The following is a 19,299-nucleotide window of genomic DNA, read 5'->3' on the forward strand; positions in this document are numbered from 1 at the left end:
TTGGTATCAACTGCCCTAGCCCGGTACATGATGAAGAGTGAGCACTAAATAAATATTATCTATGTAATATTGAAGGTCTATAAAATATGGATCACATTCAACCTTCCTCCCATTTTCTGATTTTAGAATTCTCTTCCCATTTCCCATCTAAGCACCCAAGCTGAAAACATGGGTAATTCTATTAATAAAGTTTACACTCTTCCTCTTCCCCTATAGCCAATGAGTTACCAAACCAAACATTCTGCTTCTTTATTCTCTCTCCAATGTCAACTGCCCTCCATCACCACATTTAGGGAATACTGCAGCCATGTTTTCAACCTCAAAAATTGAGACATAAAACTTTTTTTTTTTTTTTTTTTTTTGTAGTTAGCTATTTAATGAGGTTCTTAAGACATTTAGAACACCAATTTGTGAGGATAAATTCCATTCGTCAGGGCAAACACAGATCGCAGGTAGCCCTGGACCTGAGGAACAGCTTTGATTTTTAGTAGAATTTGTGAGTCCACAGCTTTCTGATCAATCTTGCCCTGCTCTGTAATCTCCTATTTCTCTTTGTCTGTGTCGAAGATTTCACCTTCCTGGTGTCTGGGCTTCTGCAGCTGCTTCTTCTTGAAGTAAGCATCAGTAAGATGTTTTGGGATTTTGACATTGCTGATAATTGATTTTGGTTGAGGGGGCAATGACAAATTTCTGGTGTGTTCTTCGTAGAGGAACTCGATTGAGGACCAGAGGTCCAGTCACAAGTAACAAGCCACTAGCCAACTGCTTCAGGAAAACCACCCTCTTGCCCCCGTGGCGTCCAGTGAGGATGATCAGAATGGTCCCGGGGGTAATGCTGGTTCGCAGTTTTCTCATGTGCTGACTGAAGGGTTTTTTGCCGTGGCTCAACAGCTTTCGAGGAACATCTTCAGTAGGATAATATCTAGGCATTTTGCAAAGTTTAACCACCCAGGTACCGCCGTTCTTGTCACCACCAACTGGTTTTGTAAGAGTTGCAAGAACCGTCTCCTTCTTTTTCTTTTCAACCTTGGATTTAGCGGCTGAGTACTTCCTCTTGTACATGGCCTTTCTGGAATACGTGGCAGATCGGGAATACCTGCCAATTCCTCTGACAAGGACAGGGTTGCGGCTGCAATGGGGCTTCCGCTTCTTGGGCTTCTTAGCCTTGAGGTTACCCTTTTTCACCTTGCCACCAGCATCAGCCTTCTTGGCTTCGGGTTTCTTCTCTTTAGTATCTGGCTTCTCAACTTTTTCACCCGCCATCTTGCAAGATGGGAAAGAGAGCGAGACATAAAACTTTTGTGTCACTTCCACACACGAGATATTCTGAGAAGCAGACAAAAGTTCAATAACATTGGGATTCTTGAAATATTTCAACAATTTCCAGGGACAGTACTAGAGAATATTTGAAATCATAATGCCACTAAGAATTCAGGTTGGGTGGTCATTTAGCCTTGGTTTTATGGCTCTTGGGCTTCTATTTTAAGTTTCAGAACTTAAGTTATTAATCATCTAGGTTACAAAAGACAAATGCATGGACATAAATAACTAAAAATATAGTACAATAGTATAAATACTAAATAAGTGAGGAAGTAATTGAGAAATACAGAGGAGATATGATCTTAGCTAGGCTTTTTTTTTTTTTCTTCTCTTTTTTTTTTTTTTTTTTTTTTTGAGACAGAGTCTCACTCTGTCACCCAGGCTGGAGTGCAGTGGCTAGATCTCAGCTTTCTGCAACCTCCACCTCCCAGGTTCAAGTGATTCTTGTGCTTCAGCCTCCTGAGTAGTTGGGATTACAGGCATGCACCACCGTACTCGGCTAATTTTTGTATTTTTAGTAGAAACAGGGTTTCACCATCTTGGCCAGGCTGGTCTCGAACTTCTGACCTCAGGTGATCGGCTTGCCTCAGCCTCCCAAAGTGCTAGGATTACAGGCATAAGCCACTGTGCCCAGCAATGACATGAGCTAGGCTTTCAAGGACATTGTAATCAAGGTGTGTGCCAGCTCGTGCCTGAAGCTGCCCATATGGAAGTATCCCAATTCTGGTCCCCACTGAGGGAGCTGGATCCTTGTCCACCAGCCACAAGATTGAGTAACCAGAGAGAGTGTCTGATTCAAGGCTGTGGTTCATACTTAGGCAGCCTGAGATTTACAACTTGGACCCACATAAAAAGATAATCTGCATCAACAAGATTCCTTTCTGGAATCTGAAATTGAAAAACCAAAATGAGAGAGCTGGCAGCACAGGAAGATGCTAAAAGACTTGCCTCCAGTGTTACTTTAAGGTAACGGAGGGACCAGAGAGTCCAGGGCAAGCCAAAACCATGAGTAAGCCAAAGTCGTGAGTAGATAGAACAAGCTGGTCAATAGTGGAGCAAACACTCAACATAAGTGACAATAGCATGAGAAAAAGAGAGACCATTCAACCAAAACAAGAGAGGTGGAGCAGCTAGTCCCGGGATCTGCCTTGGAACTTGATGTCTTGCCAGCTCTGGTCTAAATCCAGGTATAGCCTTACAGCCACTCCTTGAACTTCATTTCCAGGTGACTGTTTGAATGCTATTCACTGCGAGCTAAGAGCTGAGGGAAATGGATTCAACTAGGCAGGGCAGAGGGAAAGAGAAATCCAGGAGCCCAGATTAGCATGGATGGCAGCATAAAGATGAAATTTCTCATGGACTCCTCAGGGAAAGGTAGAATGGAAATTATTTTAAGTGGGAGATAAAAGCTCCTGAAGCACCTTAAATTTGTTGGCCAAAGTGTTATTTGGTGAATGAATGAATAAATGAATGCACGTGGGTTAAGGCCAAAAAGTAAATGACTCTAAATAACAGGATCGAGACCTTAGACTTGATATCACAGGCAATAGGAAACCATAGCAGTTTGGAACAGGAAGGAGGAACCATCAATATAGTATTTTTAACATAATGAATTTTTTGAAAGACATTCCATTTCCCAATGCTGAAGCATGCATTGTCCCAGTCCCACAATGATGTAGTGAGCATGTAGGAGTAATGTTTGGCCGAGAGAGGAACATGAAAGCAGCCCACTGGTAAATGGAACTGCAAATTAGAATGGCCTGAGGGAGGCTTCCGTCCAGACAGCCCAGAAGCTGAGAAAGACAGCCAAAGATATCTCGCCTGGCATGCAGCTGTGGGAAATGCTGCAACTCTTTCTGACTGACTGGAAACAGCTATAAGACCACGTGCAAACTCAAAATCAGTTCTAAATAGGCCCATATGACAAGGGCTGTTAGCCCCCTATGGACTTCCATGTAGCACCCAGATGTCACATGTAGACATGGGACAGCTGACTCCTCATTCTCTCAACCAGGCATTTGTAGCAGCTGTCTGTTCACGGCATGTCAACTTGGACACAGATCTCAGCAACTCTGAATGCCTCGCCAAGATCCACTCACATAACATTAATGAGCACTGGAGAATCTCCTGACAGCTTCATGAGGGAGAGAGAAGGACTCCACAGCAAATAATTAAAGGGAAAAAAAAACCTACTAGACATACATGTTCTGCAAATTCCTCTATTGCTGGTCAGCCACCAAGAGTTTCTTTATCAACCCACAACACAGCTGAAATAAAGACCCACTCCTCCCCCAGCACAGTTTATAGGGCCCACGCTCCTTAAGATGACAATTGAGGTTATAAATGAACACCTTGTTGTTTTTACACACACATAGCAATAAGCATAGGGCTTAATAGCTCCCACCATGCCCCCAGCTATGTCTCCTTGGCCCCATCACTTTGCTCTCCGGGCTCTGTTTCTCATTCTGTAACACAAGATGCAGAAGTGGGTCTATCTGGGTTAATCCCACCCACCATCCAGTTCTCAATTTGGACTCTACATAGTGGAGAGTGGTTTCTGCCCTAAGCAGAGGGGTTTTCCTTCTGCAAAGAACAGAATGAATGAATTAGGGATGAAGAAGCCACTGTATAACCTAGGCCTTTGGGCAAGTGGGGGCCGGGAAGCTGGGGCGGGGGGAGGGAGGCAGGGCAGGGTCTCAGTGGTAGGGAGGGCAAGGTGAGCACTGGCTGCCCCTCCACGGGGTGTGCGGTGATGAGGCCTGCAGAATGCAGAGCGTGGAGGAGAAATGGTTTTGTCTGTGCAGCCACCCACGCTCTGACTGCAGTAAGGGTCACCGTGGGCCAGTGATGACTTTTTGATGGAGTGGACGCAGCACCCTGCAGGGGCCAGTAGTCTTTGGAAGAGAAGCGCTCAGCAGAAAGCACATCCAGCTCTCCAGTCTGCTCTTTACCCTCTTCTGCTTTCTTTCTCTCCCCACCCCCAAACCCCATCTCAGCTCACTGCAACCTCTGCCTCCCAGGTTCAAGTAATTCTCCTGCTTCAGCCTCCCGAGTAGCTGGGATTATAGCCGTGTGACACCACACCTGACTAATTTTTGTATTTTTAGTAAAGATGGGGTTTCACTATGCTGGCCAGGCTAGTCTTGAACTGCTGACCCTGTGATCCTCCCGCCTCAGCCTCCCAAAGTGCTGGGATTACAGGCATGAGCCACCGCGCCCGGCCTTCTCCTTTCTTTTTAAAGTGTGTCTTCTGGGTGCCATTTTCATTCTAAGCTATCTATAGCGCCTCAGTAAGAGAGAAGGGAAGGGGGGAAATCCAACAACAGCCGCAGCCACGTGGCCAGTTTCTGTGGGAACACCTATGGATGTATGCTGTTCTGGGCAAGAAGAGAACAAAGTCGCTCTTATCTCCTTCTTTCCAAAAGCCTCGTGTGCTTTAGAAGCTGGTTATTATTGCATTATTAAAGCCCCAGTGAGCCGAGGCCAAGGCAAGGATACTCTAGCGCTGTCCCAGGCAGCTTCAGCCAGTTCAGACTTCTCATCCTGTGACCTAGCCTGACTCCTCGTTGTCATCTCATCGCATCCCAGTGAGAGGGGAGCACTGGGGGAGGAGAGAGATGCCAGTCCTTAATTGAAGGTGCCCTGGGCTTCTCAACAAACTGGTCCATCCAGTTCCTAGGAATTATTCTGAGCATAATCCATTTTGCCAATATTGTGTTTCTTAAAGCACCAGCAGCATAAAGTGAGGAAAAAACTGTTGCGTAAGGAAATCTGAAACCAGATTTCCCTGGGTTTCAGCAAGCAGTTTGCTCAGGAGAGGTTGGGAGGACCAAATGTTCAGGTCTGTGTGTGTGGTCGTTGCGGGCTGGAGACGGGGGACAGCCTAGGGCATTGTTTGCTAAGGGCAAGTTTGCTCCAGTTAGTTACAGATTCCTAGTCACAACACCATGAGCTTTGTCATCTGTCCCAACCCCAGCTTTCACAGAGGAAGAGAGGAAATGCACAGAGGCAAGGTGACTGGTCGAAGGTTGCACAGTGGATTGGTGGCCTGCTCAGATAACCACAGCCTAGACATATGCTGAGCACGCGTGGCATTCATTCTCCAGGTCTGCAAGCACAGATGCCCTTTAAATGGCAGTGCCAGTTTAAAGCTAGTGTTTGGAAAGACAGGCCCCCAGAAGGCATGGACTGTATTTTTCCCTGGTCCTTATGGGGCACCCCAGCAAGGTTCAAGCACACTTAGAAACTCACACCTATGGACAAACCCCAGAAAAAGACAATCAGAGTCCCATTCTCTAACCAGCTCCAGTACACTTATTTTCATGTAAATGTGGAGAAACAGCCCAGCCTAAGAGGGGGCAGCATAACAGAACAGCAGAATGAATGCCACCGTGGAAGTTTGTGCAGCCCGTGGAATCCATAAAAGTCCTGGTTGCGGGGCCCATCAGGGGCTGAAATCCAGCCTGCCCTCCACTAACTGGGTACTGCCCAGGCAAAACGCTCCTTACCTTTCTGGTCTCAGGTCAAGTTTACCCTTGAGTAGCAAAGCTTCCCTCTCTACTGGCCCTTCCTCTGCACTTCCCCTTCTACTTCATTCCTGTCCTACCCTCTAAAAGCTTCCCTTAAAAAAAAATTCTGTTCTTCTGTTTTACTTTTTAAGCTATAACCACCAAAGTAGTGATGAGCCCTTCATGCACTGCAGTGTTTGAAGCCACTGAGCACATCTTCAGTTCTATTTCATATTTAAACATGGTCTTCCCACAGTGCATCTGGCTACCACTGATCACATGCCACGTCCTCCGAGAAGCCTTCCCTGACCCTCCCCTCCTCCCCGACACATCCCAGCCCAGTAAGTGAGGACTATCCCCCACAGCAACCTAGGCTAGGCATGCCCTATGGGAGCTCTGAATATGTTGCTGCAAAATGATCTATTTATAAGTTCATCTTCCCCTTAGATCTGCCCTGTTCAATGTGGTAGCCACTGGCCACGTGTGCCTATTGAGCACTTGAACTGTGTCTAGTCTGAATAGAGATGTGTTGTAAATATCAGATACATACTACATGTGAAATAGTATGAAAGAGATAATATAAAATACCTCAATGATCATGTTTCTCTTGTTGGAGATCATATGTTGGAATGATAATATTACAGGCCGGGTGTGGTGGCTCACACTTGTTATGACAGCACTTGGGGAGGCCTAGGTGCAGGAGGATCACTTGGAGTTTGAGACCAGCCTGGGCAACACAAGGAGACCCTGTATCTAAAAAAATTCTTTTTTAATTAACTGGGCATCATGGCAGGTGCCCATAGTCCTGGCTCCTCAGGAGGTTGAGGCAGGAGGATTGCCTGAGCCCGGGAGGTTGAGGCTGCAGTGAACCGTGACCGAGCCACTGCACTCCATCCTGGGTGACAGAGTGAGATGCTGTCTCAAAAATAAGTAAATAAATAATTAAATAAATAAATATTTTTAAAAACTTAAAAAAGAGAGAGAAACAGAAAAAATAAAAATTAAACAAGATAATATTAGAGAAATATTGAGTTAAATTAAATATATGATTACAATTAGTTTCTTCCATTTCTTTTTTTACTGTGACTACTAGAAAAATTTAAATTACCTGTATGGTTTGTATCATATTTCTACTGGACATCTGCGTAGACTATAAGCCTCTGGGGTCAGGGATCATATCTTACTCATCTTTGCACTTCCAGCATCTAATACAGACACACATTTGGGTTCTAAGACAGCATGTGTAACAATACAGGTGTCACCTTGTGTTGTCACTCTAGCTGCCCACCTGTCTGTCTCACCAGGATGCTTTCCGCACCTTGGCACAGAGACTATGCCTCACCTATCGAGTGCTTGGCAAGAGGCAGGTGCAGAATACATGTTAGAGAATGAAGGTAAAGTAAGTATCTGATCTAAATATTCAAGGAGAAAAAAATTTATGATTATTATTTTTAATAGAGATAGGTCTTGCTATATTGCCCAGGCTGTTCTCAAACTCCTGACCCCAAGCGATCCCAAAGTGCTGGGATTCCAAGCACGACCCGCAGTACCTGGCCAATTTTTTTAAAATTTCATCTTGCTTTAATTGTACTTGGGAACCATAGATGTGACACTGATATCTTACAGATAGAAGAACGAAGTGGCTGTAATACGCTGGGTGGGATCTTTCCAAGTTAAGACAAAGGAAGCGGCAGTACATCAGGAGACAGAGCGACTGGGTTCCAAGGCCAGCAGGCTGTTACACAAGGAGAAAAACTTCACACAAAGTCAAGAATTAGAAAAATGATTCTGGGCTGTGAAAACAAACACAGGACAAAGTACATAGAATACAGAGACTAATATGCCCAACAATTTCAATTAATAGCTTATCATACCCTCTTGAGCACTGATCAATTTGATGTGAATTTCAACTTTAAAAAAATCTTAATTTTATTTTCTGAATATAGAAATAAAACTGGCTCATTGTTAAAAAACAAAAATAAGGCCCTAATCTCACAATTATATGGAAAGGTTTAAAGCAAAAAAGTCCTTTGTGATACCACCCCAAACAATAATTCAATAACCGCTAGTAATAGGTTGGTGTTCTTCCTTCTGGGTTTTTCCTTTATAAAAAGTCTTTTCTCTTTATTTTTATATAAAAATAAGGTTATATCCTGAGTGTCATCCTGCAACATAACTTTTGAAACATATAAATATATAGTCAACATTACCCTATGTTAGTACCTACAGCCCTATCTCTTCTTTTAGCTGGAGCATAGCATTCTACTTAGGGTAATACTCCCGTTATTGCTGGACATCAGCAATAAAGACAGGCACTTTTTTGTTATTATAAACAGACTGCAACCAACATCCTCAGACATGTCTTTGCAACTTTTGTGTTTCCATAGGAAGAAAAATAGTTTCATTATGACGTAATGAAGACAGTGAAGCAGATCAGAATTGGATCACCTATATTAAAAAAAGAAAAAAGAGATTGCAATGGGAAGTGGAGAAGGGGAATGGTGAAGATAATGGTAGATATTTGGGCTTTGTAGACTTTTATAATAATGAAAGAAAAGTCCACTTAGCTTGAATCTCATCTTCTACTTCCATAATTCTAAAGTATTTTTTAAATTTAACTGGAATTAATTTCATCTAAAAATCTCAATTTTGGATTAGCCTACATGAAGTTCAAGAACACTATCTTACCTGTATGCTGGTAAGAACTGCAATTGGATATATCCTTCTGTCTGGGATCCTCTGGGTCAGTTTCCACTTTTTCCTATTGAGGGACTTACAGGTTCTTTAGTTACACAGGTAACTGTGGTTTGAAATTTAAAACAATAGTATGTCTTTCATAATTCTCTTGAGAAAGAAAAATTCCAACAGTAAACAACGCCACTGAGGTTTCTCCTCCCCCACCAGTTGAATCAAAATGCTATTCTTGCTTTGTCTTATACTAACAGGGTCGACCAGTCACTAATCTCTCTGAACATACATCTCCTAACCTGTCAAATGGTTGCTACCTGCTTTGATTCATTACTGTCAAGATTAGAGATAATGTATATAAAGTACTAGGACAAAGTATGTGCTCTAATAATGGGAGTTATTATTTTCAATGGAAACTAGTAGGATAAATAGCCAGAGAAAGAGATAAAAGCAAAAGGTGGTAAGGAGCAAAGAAAATTCAAGGAACGTTGGTAGTAAATTTCAACATTTTTATTGCAGTAACTTTGATACGTGTTTTCTGTGATGCCAGGAACTAATATCTCTTAAGAGAACATTATCTTCCTGCTTCTGTACTAGAGATTTTACATATGTTGTCTTAATTCTCACAACAAACTTGTAATGCAAGTAGTCTCTTCCCATATTACAGATGGAAAAACTGAGACTCAGAATGTGTAGGTGGCCTTCTCAGATTCATCAATGTGGTAAGTAGATAAGTTGGTGTTAAAACTCAAATCAGTTCCAAACCTATGCCTGTCTACTTACCAGGCTGTGACTACTGCACCAGGCCTGATGATGCCTTCATGGTTTCTTATCTCCTGCACATTTTTCTCCACCTGGCCTCACTCTGATCACAATGGCAGATCCAGGGCCTCCCTCTTCCACTGACAGAAAATCAGTGCAAACTGACTTATGTACATCAAGGACAAAATGTGTTCATGGTCATGACAAGTCTAAAGGTAGACTTTGGCCTCAGGCATGGCTGCACTCAGGGGCTCTATCTTCCCCATTTCTCAGTGCAACTTTCCTCTGAGTTCTGACTCTGACTTTACTTTCATAGGGCTCTCTCCTCTGGATAGCAACCTTACATCCCATGACCCTGGGGGTAGGGAGAAGAGCACCGTTACTTTCTCCCAGGGTCTATTTTAACCATATCAAATCTTAGTGAAAATCCACATGCCTATTTCTCAACCAATCACTGTGGCTTGAGGGGTGCCACGTCCTGCTGGCCAGGCCTCCATCTCCAGCCCACTCTTGTGACAGGTTCAGCTTTACCTGAACCACAAGAAATGATTCCCCATAGAACAGAGCAAAAAGGAAGAGCAAAAGGAGTCCTCAATAGAACAAAGCCACAGACAGCCTCTACAGAGCTCTTGTTGCTTTCTATTCAGCAACACCTCTCATAAACCCAGCCTTTTGCCTTAGAAAAGCTCCTACTTTAGCTCCATAGGGATTGATTTCATAACTGCTTCTTTTTTGCATGTGTCTTTTCCATCATTATATACTATCTCTGTGTGATGTCTAAAAATACCAAGTGGACATGGTATATCCTGCTCCTTCTTCCTGCCCAAGTTAGCAAAATAGCTCTGTAATTTTCAATGCTTTTGGCTACAATTTACAGAAAACTGATCAAAATGGCTTCAACAATGAGGAAAATGTCCTTTTACACACATTAAGAAGTCCCAAGGTAGAGCAGCTCCACGGTTGACTGAGTCTCCGTGATTCAGGCTCTTTCCATTTTTCCTCTCTGCTATCCTCATTGTGGCAGCGTTGTCCTCAGTGCGCTCCCCTCAAGGCTGCAGGATGGACACAGTGTCCTGGGCACCACCGCTAGCCTGCAGTGGTTAGGGAAGAGCCAGTGAAGCTGGCAAGAAAGGGAGAACCTAATCAAGGCCAGTTCAAAGCATTTAAGTGGCAACAAAGTATAGGGTCGACTAGGGGAGCAAGATCTGGATTCTGAGAGCTCGGTTAAAAGGCTGTTGCAACAGGGCAGAAATGCAAATATGGAGACTGAAGAAAGAATGGAAAGCAGGAGACACAGGTGGGGTTCATTGCCCTAAGAGTCTGAGTTCTATTGAGAGTCAAACACTGAGCTGACTTGATAAAAAATCACATTTCAGAATACTTAAAAAAAAATTTTTTTTGTCAGTTTTCTTCAAGCTCATATCGTAAAACAGACCTTTAGTATAAATTGGAAACGGGACCCCAGGACAACAGCTTTCTGTGTGGGATCCGAACCCACCATGAGAATTTTACTTTTATTTTTATTTATTTATTTATTTTTGAGATGCAGTCTCGCTCTGTCACCAGGCTAGAGCGCAGTGGCACCATCTCAGCTCACTGCAACCTCCACCTCCTGGATTCAAGTGATTCTTCTGCCTCAGCCTCCCGAGTAGCTGAGATTATAGGCACGCACCATTATGCCTGGCACATTTTTGTATTTTTAGTAGAGATGGGGTTGTACTATGTTGGCCAGGCTGGTCTTGAAGTCCTGATATCAGGTAATCTGCCCAGCTCGGCCTCCCAAAGTGCTGGGATTACAGGTGTGAACCACCACATCTGGCTGAGAATTTTACTTTTAATAAGATATTCTCTCTTTGTTCACCAGACTGTCTCTAATATTAGTTGATGTGTACGGAACATTTGTTAGGATACAATAGTCCAAATTTAGATTCAAATATTATGTTTAAATTGTAACAAAGTGATTGCTTTTTAGTGACGTCATTTCAAGGAATTGGTAACTTGGTTTTTCACTGATGTCTTGGCCCATGAAGGATAAGCTGCAGTGGACTGAAGACACGATGACACCCAGTTAGCACCACAGGGTCCTCTCTCCCAGGCAGTCCAATGTAGCAGGACGCCCACTCTAGTGCACGCTATTGCAGTTACCTCTGCTGGAACCTGCTGATGAAATCATTGACCTGACCTGGACTAAGCACCTGAGACTTCTTGCTTCTCAGTTTGTCCAGACAACAGCCTCAGCTCTGCCCTTGTAGTTGCATGCTACATTCTGTCCAGAATGTTGAGAGTTATAGTTCTTTCTCTCCCATGGACTAGAGACCCCCCTTTCACCATGAGATCAATGAAGTTTAACCTCAGGACCTGTCCCTTGCATTGGCCCCTTCCAGGGCCCTGGAGGAGTCTTGCCAGTGTATTTACATGGTCACCTGTTGTCGTAAAATTTGCAAAGCTGATGAGGTATTTTCACTGCAATTTAGAATGCAGCCTCTTTCACTTGGATTCCCACTCCATCACATATCTCTTTGGGTGGGGCAGCATTGGACGGGGCTACAGGCATTTCTGGAATGCAGTTAAGGGAAAGATGAATGAGGGACAAGTTTAGTTTGTGTTTATGAAGATATATTTGTGTAGGTCACAGCCACCTCTACGCATAGTTATGTTACTGCCAGCCACTCCAGAGCACAAATGGCTTTCTGAAACACTCCTGTCACCGCTGTGCTGACACACCCACCGCTTGGTATCAGATGCAGGGCTGGAGGTCATGGGGAAATGAGAAGGTGTCCTTCAGCTCTCAGCACCGGTTACAGATGGAAAGTGGAGGAGAAATAAAGTCTGAAATGTATCAAGCCAAAGATTGTATATGGAGAATTATTTCAAACAGTGAATGTAGAAAGTTGTAAGTGGAAGATTCAGTTCTCACAACGCCTCATCAGACTGCAAGCTCTCTCATCATAAAGATGCCTGAAAATGTAGTGTATACAATTACAAAAAAATTAGCCCCTTTTGCTGTTATTTTGAATGAGAGTTTTGAGAAATAGAGTTGATGAGAATTCCTACGTTTGTAGGGCATGTGCTCTGAGCAGAATGGCAGAGTACCTGCCCTGTGAACCTGTGTTCCTACATATATGGAACAGTTAATATATGACAGAAATGATAGACTTTTTTTCAAATTTGAAAACAATCATAAAAATTTTCATGACATTCCCAATAACAAGTTGGAAAGCTAAAAGACAATTTTTAGAAGTATCAGTAATTTAAAAAAAATTGTGATCAACCATTCCAGAGAAAATGTTAAATTATCTTTCTTTTTTCTTTAGGTAGTGATATCTCAAAATTATAATGAAGAAGTAATCAAAGAGTTTGCAGCCCAAAGATGTTTTTTAAAAAGCTTTTTGGAGTTGTGGCAGGCAGTTAATAAAAATATTTCTCTATTTTTCTGGATTTGTGATATTTGTGTTATCAACGTTAAAATTTTTAATTTCTTGTGATTCTTCTCTCAATCTAAATAAGTAGGCCAGGCATGGTGCCTCAACACCTACAATCCCAGCACTTTGGGAGGCTGAGGCAGGAGGATTGCTTGAGGCCAGGAGTTCAAGACTAGCCTGGGCAACATAGCAAGACCCTGTCTCTACAAAAACATTTAAAATTAGCAGAGCATGGTGGCACATGCCTGTGGACCCAGCAACTTGGGAGGCTGAAGTGGAGGATCCGTTGTGCCCAGGAGTTTGAGGCTGCAGTGTGCTCTGATTGTGCTACTGCACTCCAACCTGGGAGACAGAAGAGACTTTGTCTCTAAAAAAAAAAAAATTAAAACAAATAAACATTCGTATTTGTACCTAATTGTTAACTTATAATTTTGGTTCTTTTTTTGACAGAGGAAACCCCAAATTTAAAAAGCTTCAGGCCTCCCACAAAACCTGAATCCACTGTTGGTCGACGGAGAAAGGAAGGCAATATTCAAGTTTTCATGACCGGTGAGTCTGTGTTTCTGTAGAAGTTCCTATTGCAAGGAAACAGGAATTAGTCCTTCAGAACTGAAAAACTGGTCTTTAATCAAGCCAGCAAAGGAGTCAGCCTTGAATGGTGGCAGACACGAAATTTTGGTTTATTTTTTGTTTTTCCAGCAGATTGGGAGAACTTGGACAAGTTATTTATCCTTGAAAATCAGTCTCATCACTGGCAAAATGAGGTTTGGGGTTAGATGAAGTGAAAGTTCCCTTTTAGTGCTATGTTTTTTATCTTCGCAGCTAAGTGTTGCTATGTCAAGGTATTCCATTACTGACTGTGGAGAACACAGAGGAATGACTCATGAATTTTTAATTTGTAAATGACTGCTGCTAAGTTTATGAATCCCTATCATTCTCATAAGTAGGTTAAACATATTCCTCATATATTATTTCACGTCATTCAATTATTTAACAAATCCTTTATTTCATAACAGGGCAAAGGTACACTTTGGTGCTGCTTCCTCTAAGTAGTCGGGAATTCTGCAGAAGTGGAATCCAAAGCAATTAGGCTTCCCCATTACAACTGTAACCACTACCTGCATTTCTGCATGCCTCTTAATTTTTAAGCTACCTTATTATACATGCGATCCTGTTTTATCTCCACCACATTCTTAGGTGGTAAGTGGAGCAGGGATAATAATCTTTATGTAATGGATTTGAAAACAGATGAAAAAGAGCTAAATGCATTTTCTATGAGTTTTAGTTGGCTAGAGACAAAAACAATCAGGATATGGGTCTTCAGATACCCACTCCCACTATGAAGGTCAGCATACAGAAATAAGTGTCTAGCAGGGAAAGGTGAACACTCTTGTTATCACCAGTTACTGGCAAATATTAGCCAAAGCCCTAGGATTACATGAAATGGGAACACAGGTGGGAGCATAACACCCAAGCAAGATGAGGACCACATTCATCCATTGCTGGGAACAGATCTGAAATTCATTTTAAATATTAAAAGAGCCAATTGAGAGTGGCCAGTTCCTGCAGGAAAATGAAACATTGTCCTGTCAGCTCCTACCAGCTTCAGTGCACAGCTAAATGTGCTAGCTGAGTGACTAGTAACCACCAGCTAACCCAGAGTCTATGGAGCACAGATAACACATCTGGGCAAGGACTGGCTGGCTAGTGTCACCTCAGCCACACTGACCTGTTCTCCAATGAATGTTTGCTATTGGACAGTTTATTCCGAGTATAGTTAGAGAGGCCAGAGAGGCCGTGGGAAGAGGCCACATGCACATCTGCACCTGTGCCCCTCAGTGTGTCCCTGCCTGTGCGGGAGCCTGTTCAAATATTGATCAACAGCAGCTTTGTCACAGTCGCCAGAAATGAGAGCTCCCTCTGGAACATGGGCCCACTTAACCAGAAAACGATGGTGTTTCTAAGAACTGTCACTTTGATAATTCAGCTTGGAAGGTAGGACAGCTCACAGATGTGTGTATAAGATCCTCAGATATGAATTTGGTGATTGGCTGTCTTGCAATATTTGCCAGCTATTTCCTTTCATATACGTATTTATTTTATTTATTTTCTTTTATGTATTTATTTCAGATATATTTTCCTTTCATATGCATATATACACACAGATATACATATATGCTCACATATATATATACGCACACATAAATATGTTTGAAACCTCACTGAGAGAAACATCTGGAACACATTTTAGACATAGGTGACATAGCATTCAGCTCTGAGCCCAAGTATATGTCAGCTGAGGCCTGCTATGGTCAGGACTCACTTTCTGATGAGATCTGTCCAGCATAGCAGTCCACACTGTCCTCCACAACACCACCAGGCCACTGGAGACACTTGAAGTCACCAATGCAATAAAAATTTCTGTCCTCATTAGCACAATAAAATTCAAATGTAGTTAAAGTGAGAACTACAGTATTCAATTGCTGATTCTGACTTCTCAGAGATTTTAATGGAGAAAAACACATCTTGGTTTTATTATCTGCCCAAAAACTGATTTTTAAAGTCTCTTCCTACCTTACATTTAATACCTCAGGTAAAATTATATTTTTTAGAGTTCCTTGTACATCTGTGCTGTTTCATGCCCTTTGTCAAAGATAATTTACAACTATGAGAAAGGGATGGAGTAGGAAGAGATGATTCCCGCTTAATGAATGCTGTCTGAATGCCAGGGTCTGTACAACGTATACGTCTTTTATACCTCCAGTACTGGAATTCCCACTTCCCAGATGAATAAACTGAGGATTCTAAAGGTTAAGCAATTCACCTGAAGTTACATAGGGAGTTGATTCTTGTCTGCTCAGTCCCTAAGACTTATCTCCAAGGGCCAAATCTGTGAGCTGTGTATGACAACTAACAATTTGTCAAACCCTAGGGGTTCTTTGGCCCTCTGCAAGTGAAATCAGTCTGCATTTGCAGGTTGCTCAAATGTTCACAACTCTGACGTTTCACCACAGGAAGGCAGACTCATAAAATATTTTATGCAATAAAACCGCTGATAAAGGCTAATCTTCTAGATAGGACCCAAAGAACTGAGAGTTCATTATTTTTCTAACTGTTCCTTTATGTTAATGAACCTTGGTCAATGTTCCAGTAGTGGCATAAAAATCTGGGAATGTAAATAAAAGACTTGGCTCTTTTCCTTGATTGTAGGTTTGTCATTTAACTTCGCTATGTTCTACTTTCCTTGTCTATAAAACAGGTACAATAATCATGCGGAAGTTATGATGAGACTATATATATGAAAGCTCTTAGAAAATGATATTCAGGCTATTCAAGTATCTTGGCTTTCATCTACTAAATACAGACATGGTGTGAAATAGATACATACTTGCACAATAATAGCTGATGTTCATTGACTGTTTACTGTGTACAGGCACTGTGCTAAGTGCCTACAGTAACCATTTCATTTCATCCTTTCAACACTGTGGGATAGGTATTGATGTTATTCCCATTTTACAAGTGGGAAAAAGCAAGGCATGGAAAGGTAAGTAACTCTCCAAGTCATACAGTGGAAATAGGTGGAGTCAGGTGGAATTTCAACCCAGGAGGCTTCTTTTCAGAGCCTGTGCTGTTAACTGCTTTCTTATACTGCCTCCCATATATAAGTACAGTCATACGTCACTTAACATTGGGGATACATTCTGAGAAATGTGTACTGAAGCAATTTAGTCCTTGAGCAAACATCATAGAGTGTACTTACACAAATCTAGATGGTATATATGGTTTTATTTATATATGTTTTCATATAGATAACCAAATGTTCCAGCACAATTGCTGAATATCAATCATTTCCCCTGCTTTCTATGCCAATATCAAGTCCCATATATCAGATTTCTACATATGCTCCCTTATAATCTTATGGACCATCATCGTATATGTGGTGCATTATTGACCAAAACATCACTATGTGATGTATGATTGTATAATAAAATGACACTGGACTTTGGGAGGCCGAGGTGAGTGGATCGCCTAAGCTCAAGAATTTGAGACCAGCCTGGGCAACACGGTGAAACCCTGTTTCTACTAAAATACAAAAGAAATTAGCTGGGCATGGTGGGGTGCCTGTAATCCCAGCTACTCGGGAGGCTGAGGCAGGAGAATTGCTTGAGCCCGGGAGGCAGAGGTTGCGGTGAGCCAAGATTGTGCCATTGCACTCCAGCCTGGGTTACAGAGCGAGACTCCATCTCCACATTAAAAAAAAAAAAAAAAAAAAGACCCTGGAAGCCTTATATAAATAATTAGGTTTATTATCAAAAGATAAGCATTTAGCCTACACACTCCAGCCAGAACATTCCAATACAAACAAATAGCTCACTATGTGGGCACCCTGGGAGAGAGCCTCATTAGTCTCCAGCACCGATGGGTAATGTCTCGGTTATTGATGTTTCCTGACCAGTCTCTTCTGATTGCTTCTCCTTAACCACCGTCACCCTCTGGCCTTTCCTTCTGCTGAAATTCAGTGACTTTCAGTATCTATTCCCGCTGCTCCTCCTGCCTAACTGCCAGGAAACCTTCTCAAACTCCAAGGCTGGCCTGCCTTTCGTCTTTGCTCTGGCCCTTAGAACACCCTGAGCTTTTCTCTGTCCCAGGAGGACCCCTTTACTCCTGGGTCTGTTTCTTGTCATATGCACCTCAAGGGCTGTTCTGCCTTTTCCTTATCTTTGTATCATCAGTACTTCACGCAGCCCACATTCAAGTTTCTCAAGTCGTAAGTCTATAAAAATTGCTAGACAATGGCATCTTGGATTGAATCCAGGAACAGATGAAGGACATTCTTGTGGAAAAACAGGTAAAATCTGAATAAAATCTGAAGTTTACTTAATAGTATTGTGCCAACATTAATCTCCTAGCTTTGATAAATATACTGTGATTATATAAGATGTTAACATTAGAGAAAGCTGAATAAAGAGTATATGAAAACTTTCTGTATCATCTTTGCAACGTAACTATTTTGAAACAGAAAGTTCAAAAGTCCATCATTAGACAGCTTTGTAGCACAGTGGTTAAGGCCATCTTTTTGGAGTCAGGCAGACCTAAGCCACCTACTACATGTACTGCGTGATCTGAGGCAAAGTAAAGCATACAGTCTCTCCCAACCTCATTGTTAAATGGCCTGGCACAGTAGAAACATTCAATCATTAGTAATCGTTTTTGTTAAAATAAAAGTTATATTCATAATAATAAAGTATTACTATTATAGCAATTTAGCGAGGATATGGCCTGAACTTTCTTTTTTAAACTTAGCTCACAATGCACACCAGGATCCCACATCTGCCTCTCTACTCGACAGATGCATTCTCAATGTTCTAGGATCTATTCCGACACTGGAAGTACAACAGTGAACAAAACACAAAAACCCCTGCTGTAAACAGCTTACCTTCTGGGGGAAAGAGACAGGCAATAGACATAAAATGTATAATACACCGGTTCTCAAAGCGAGTTCCCAGACCAGCAGCATCAGAATCACCTGGGAAATTTTTAGAAATGCAAATTCTTGGGCCTGAGCCCAGAACTACTGAATCAGAGATCTGGGGCTGGGCTCAGCGACTGTTTTAATAAGCCCTCTAGGTGATTCTGGTAAGTGCTCAGGTTTAAGAAACACTGGTACAGTGTCAGTGATAATCACTATTTTGGAGAGGACTAAAGCAGGAAATGGGTGGAGTGCTGGGGTGAGGAGACAGATTGTGGCTTTCAACAGGGTGTCAGAAAAGCCTTACTCCAAAGGTAACAACTGCTCGAAAACATCAAGATAAAGAAGTGGGCCTCCAAAATATCAAGGGAAGAGCATTTCTGGGAAAGGACTCAGGAGCAGGCCCGAGCTGTTCAAAGAAGAGCAGCTGCCCTGGGGTGAGAAGGGTAGAAAGCATGAGGAGAGGCAGGAGAGGCTGTGGGGCTCCAGGTTGCATACAGACTGGTAAGCCATTGCCCAAGAGCGTGACAGTCACACAGTCAATCAGAGTTCTGCCAAAAACACTCTGCCTTTTCCTGTATGGCTCCAGGCCCTCCTCTACCCCCAAATCCACCCACCCTGCCTGCCCTTCGTGGCTCTAACCAGTTCCTTCTCTTCCTTGGGCTTCTCCATCCCCAACTTCTGATAAATAGTTTGATAAATACTTCCCTTGTTTTTGCCCTGTTGAACTGCTTAGTCTGAAAGAGAAACTCAGTCTTTTTCCTTCTTTCTTCACGCTGCCTATCACAATGCCTGTGCATTGTGTCTAGCCCATAAATATTTACTGAGCTTCTCTTAAGGTGCCAGGACAGAAACCAACACATACTGGCACTCAATAAACATTATTAATGCTGCCAATCATTCTGAAATTTCCTCCATCACAGGGCACACAAGTTCATTCTCAAAGCCAAAGTATTTTGGATTCAGTTGAAGGACTAACCCAGAGTATGACTTACAGACGGGAGAGGCCCTCCCTATTCCCAGCTGCTCTCCCTTTGTGCCTAATGGCCTGAATAGTTCTGGTTGGCTGCAGCTCTGAGTATTGACAAAGAGCATCATCAATGTACTGCTAACCTTGGGCCAAAATACA

General features: G+C 42.4%; 1 pseudogene across 1 annotated transcript; it reads right to left on the bottom strand.

The window, feature by feature from the left end:
• Nucleotides 1-340: 340 nt before the first annotated feature.
• On the bottom strand, nt 341-18,336 carry LOC115899262 (annotated as a pseudogene). The gene is made up of 2 exons (XR_004058979.1): nt 18,138-18,336; nt 341-1,326 (listed from the first exon to the last, which is right to left on the bottom strand). The product of XR_004058979.1 is annotated as a 60S ribosomal protein L6-like (transcript).
• Between the last annotated feature and the right edge of the window lie 963 nt (nt 18,337-19,299).

This window comes from Rhinopithecus roxellana, chromosome 8 (genome assembly GCF_007565055.1).
Source record: "Rhinopithecus roxellana isolate Shanxi Qingling chromosome 8, ASM756505v1, whole genome shotgun sequence".
Lineage (NCBI taxonomy): Eukaryota > Metazoa > Chordata > Mammalia > Primates > Cercopithecidae > Rhinopithecus > Rhinopithecus roxellana.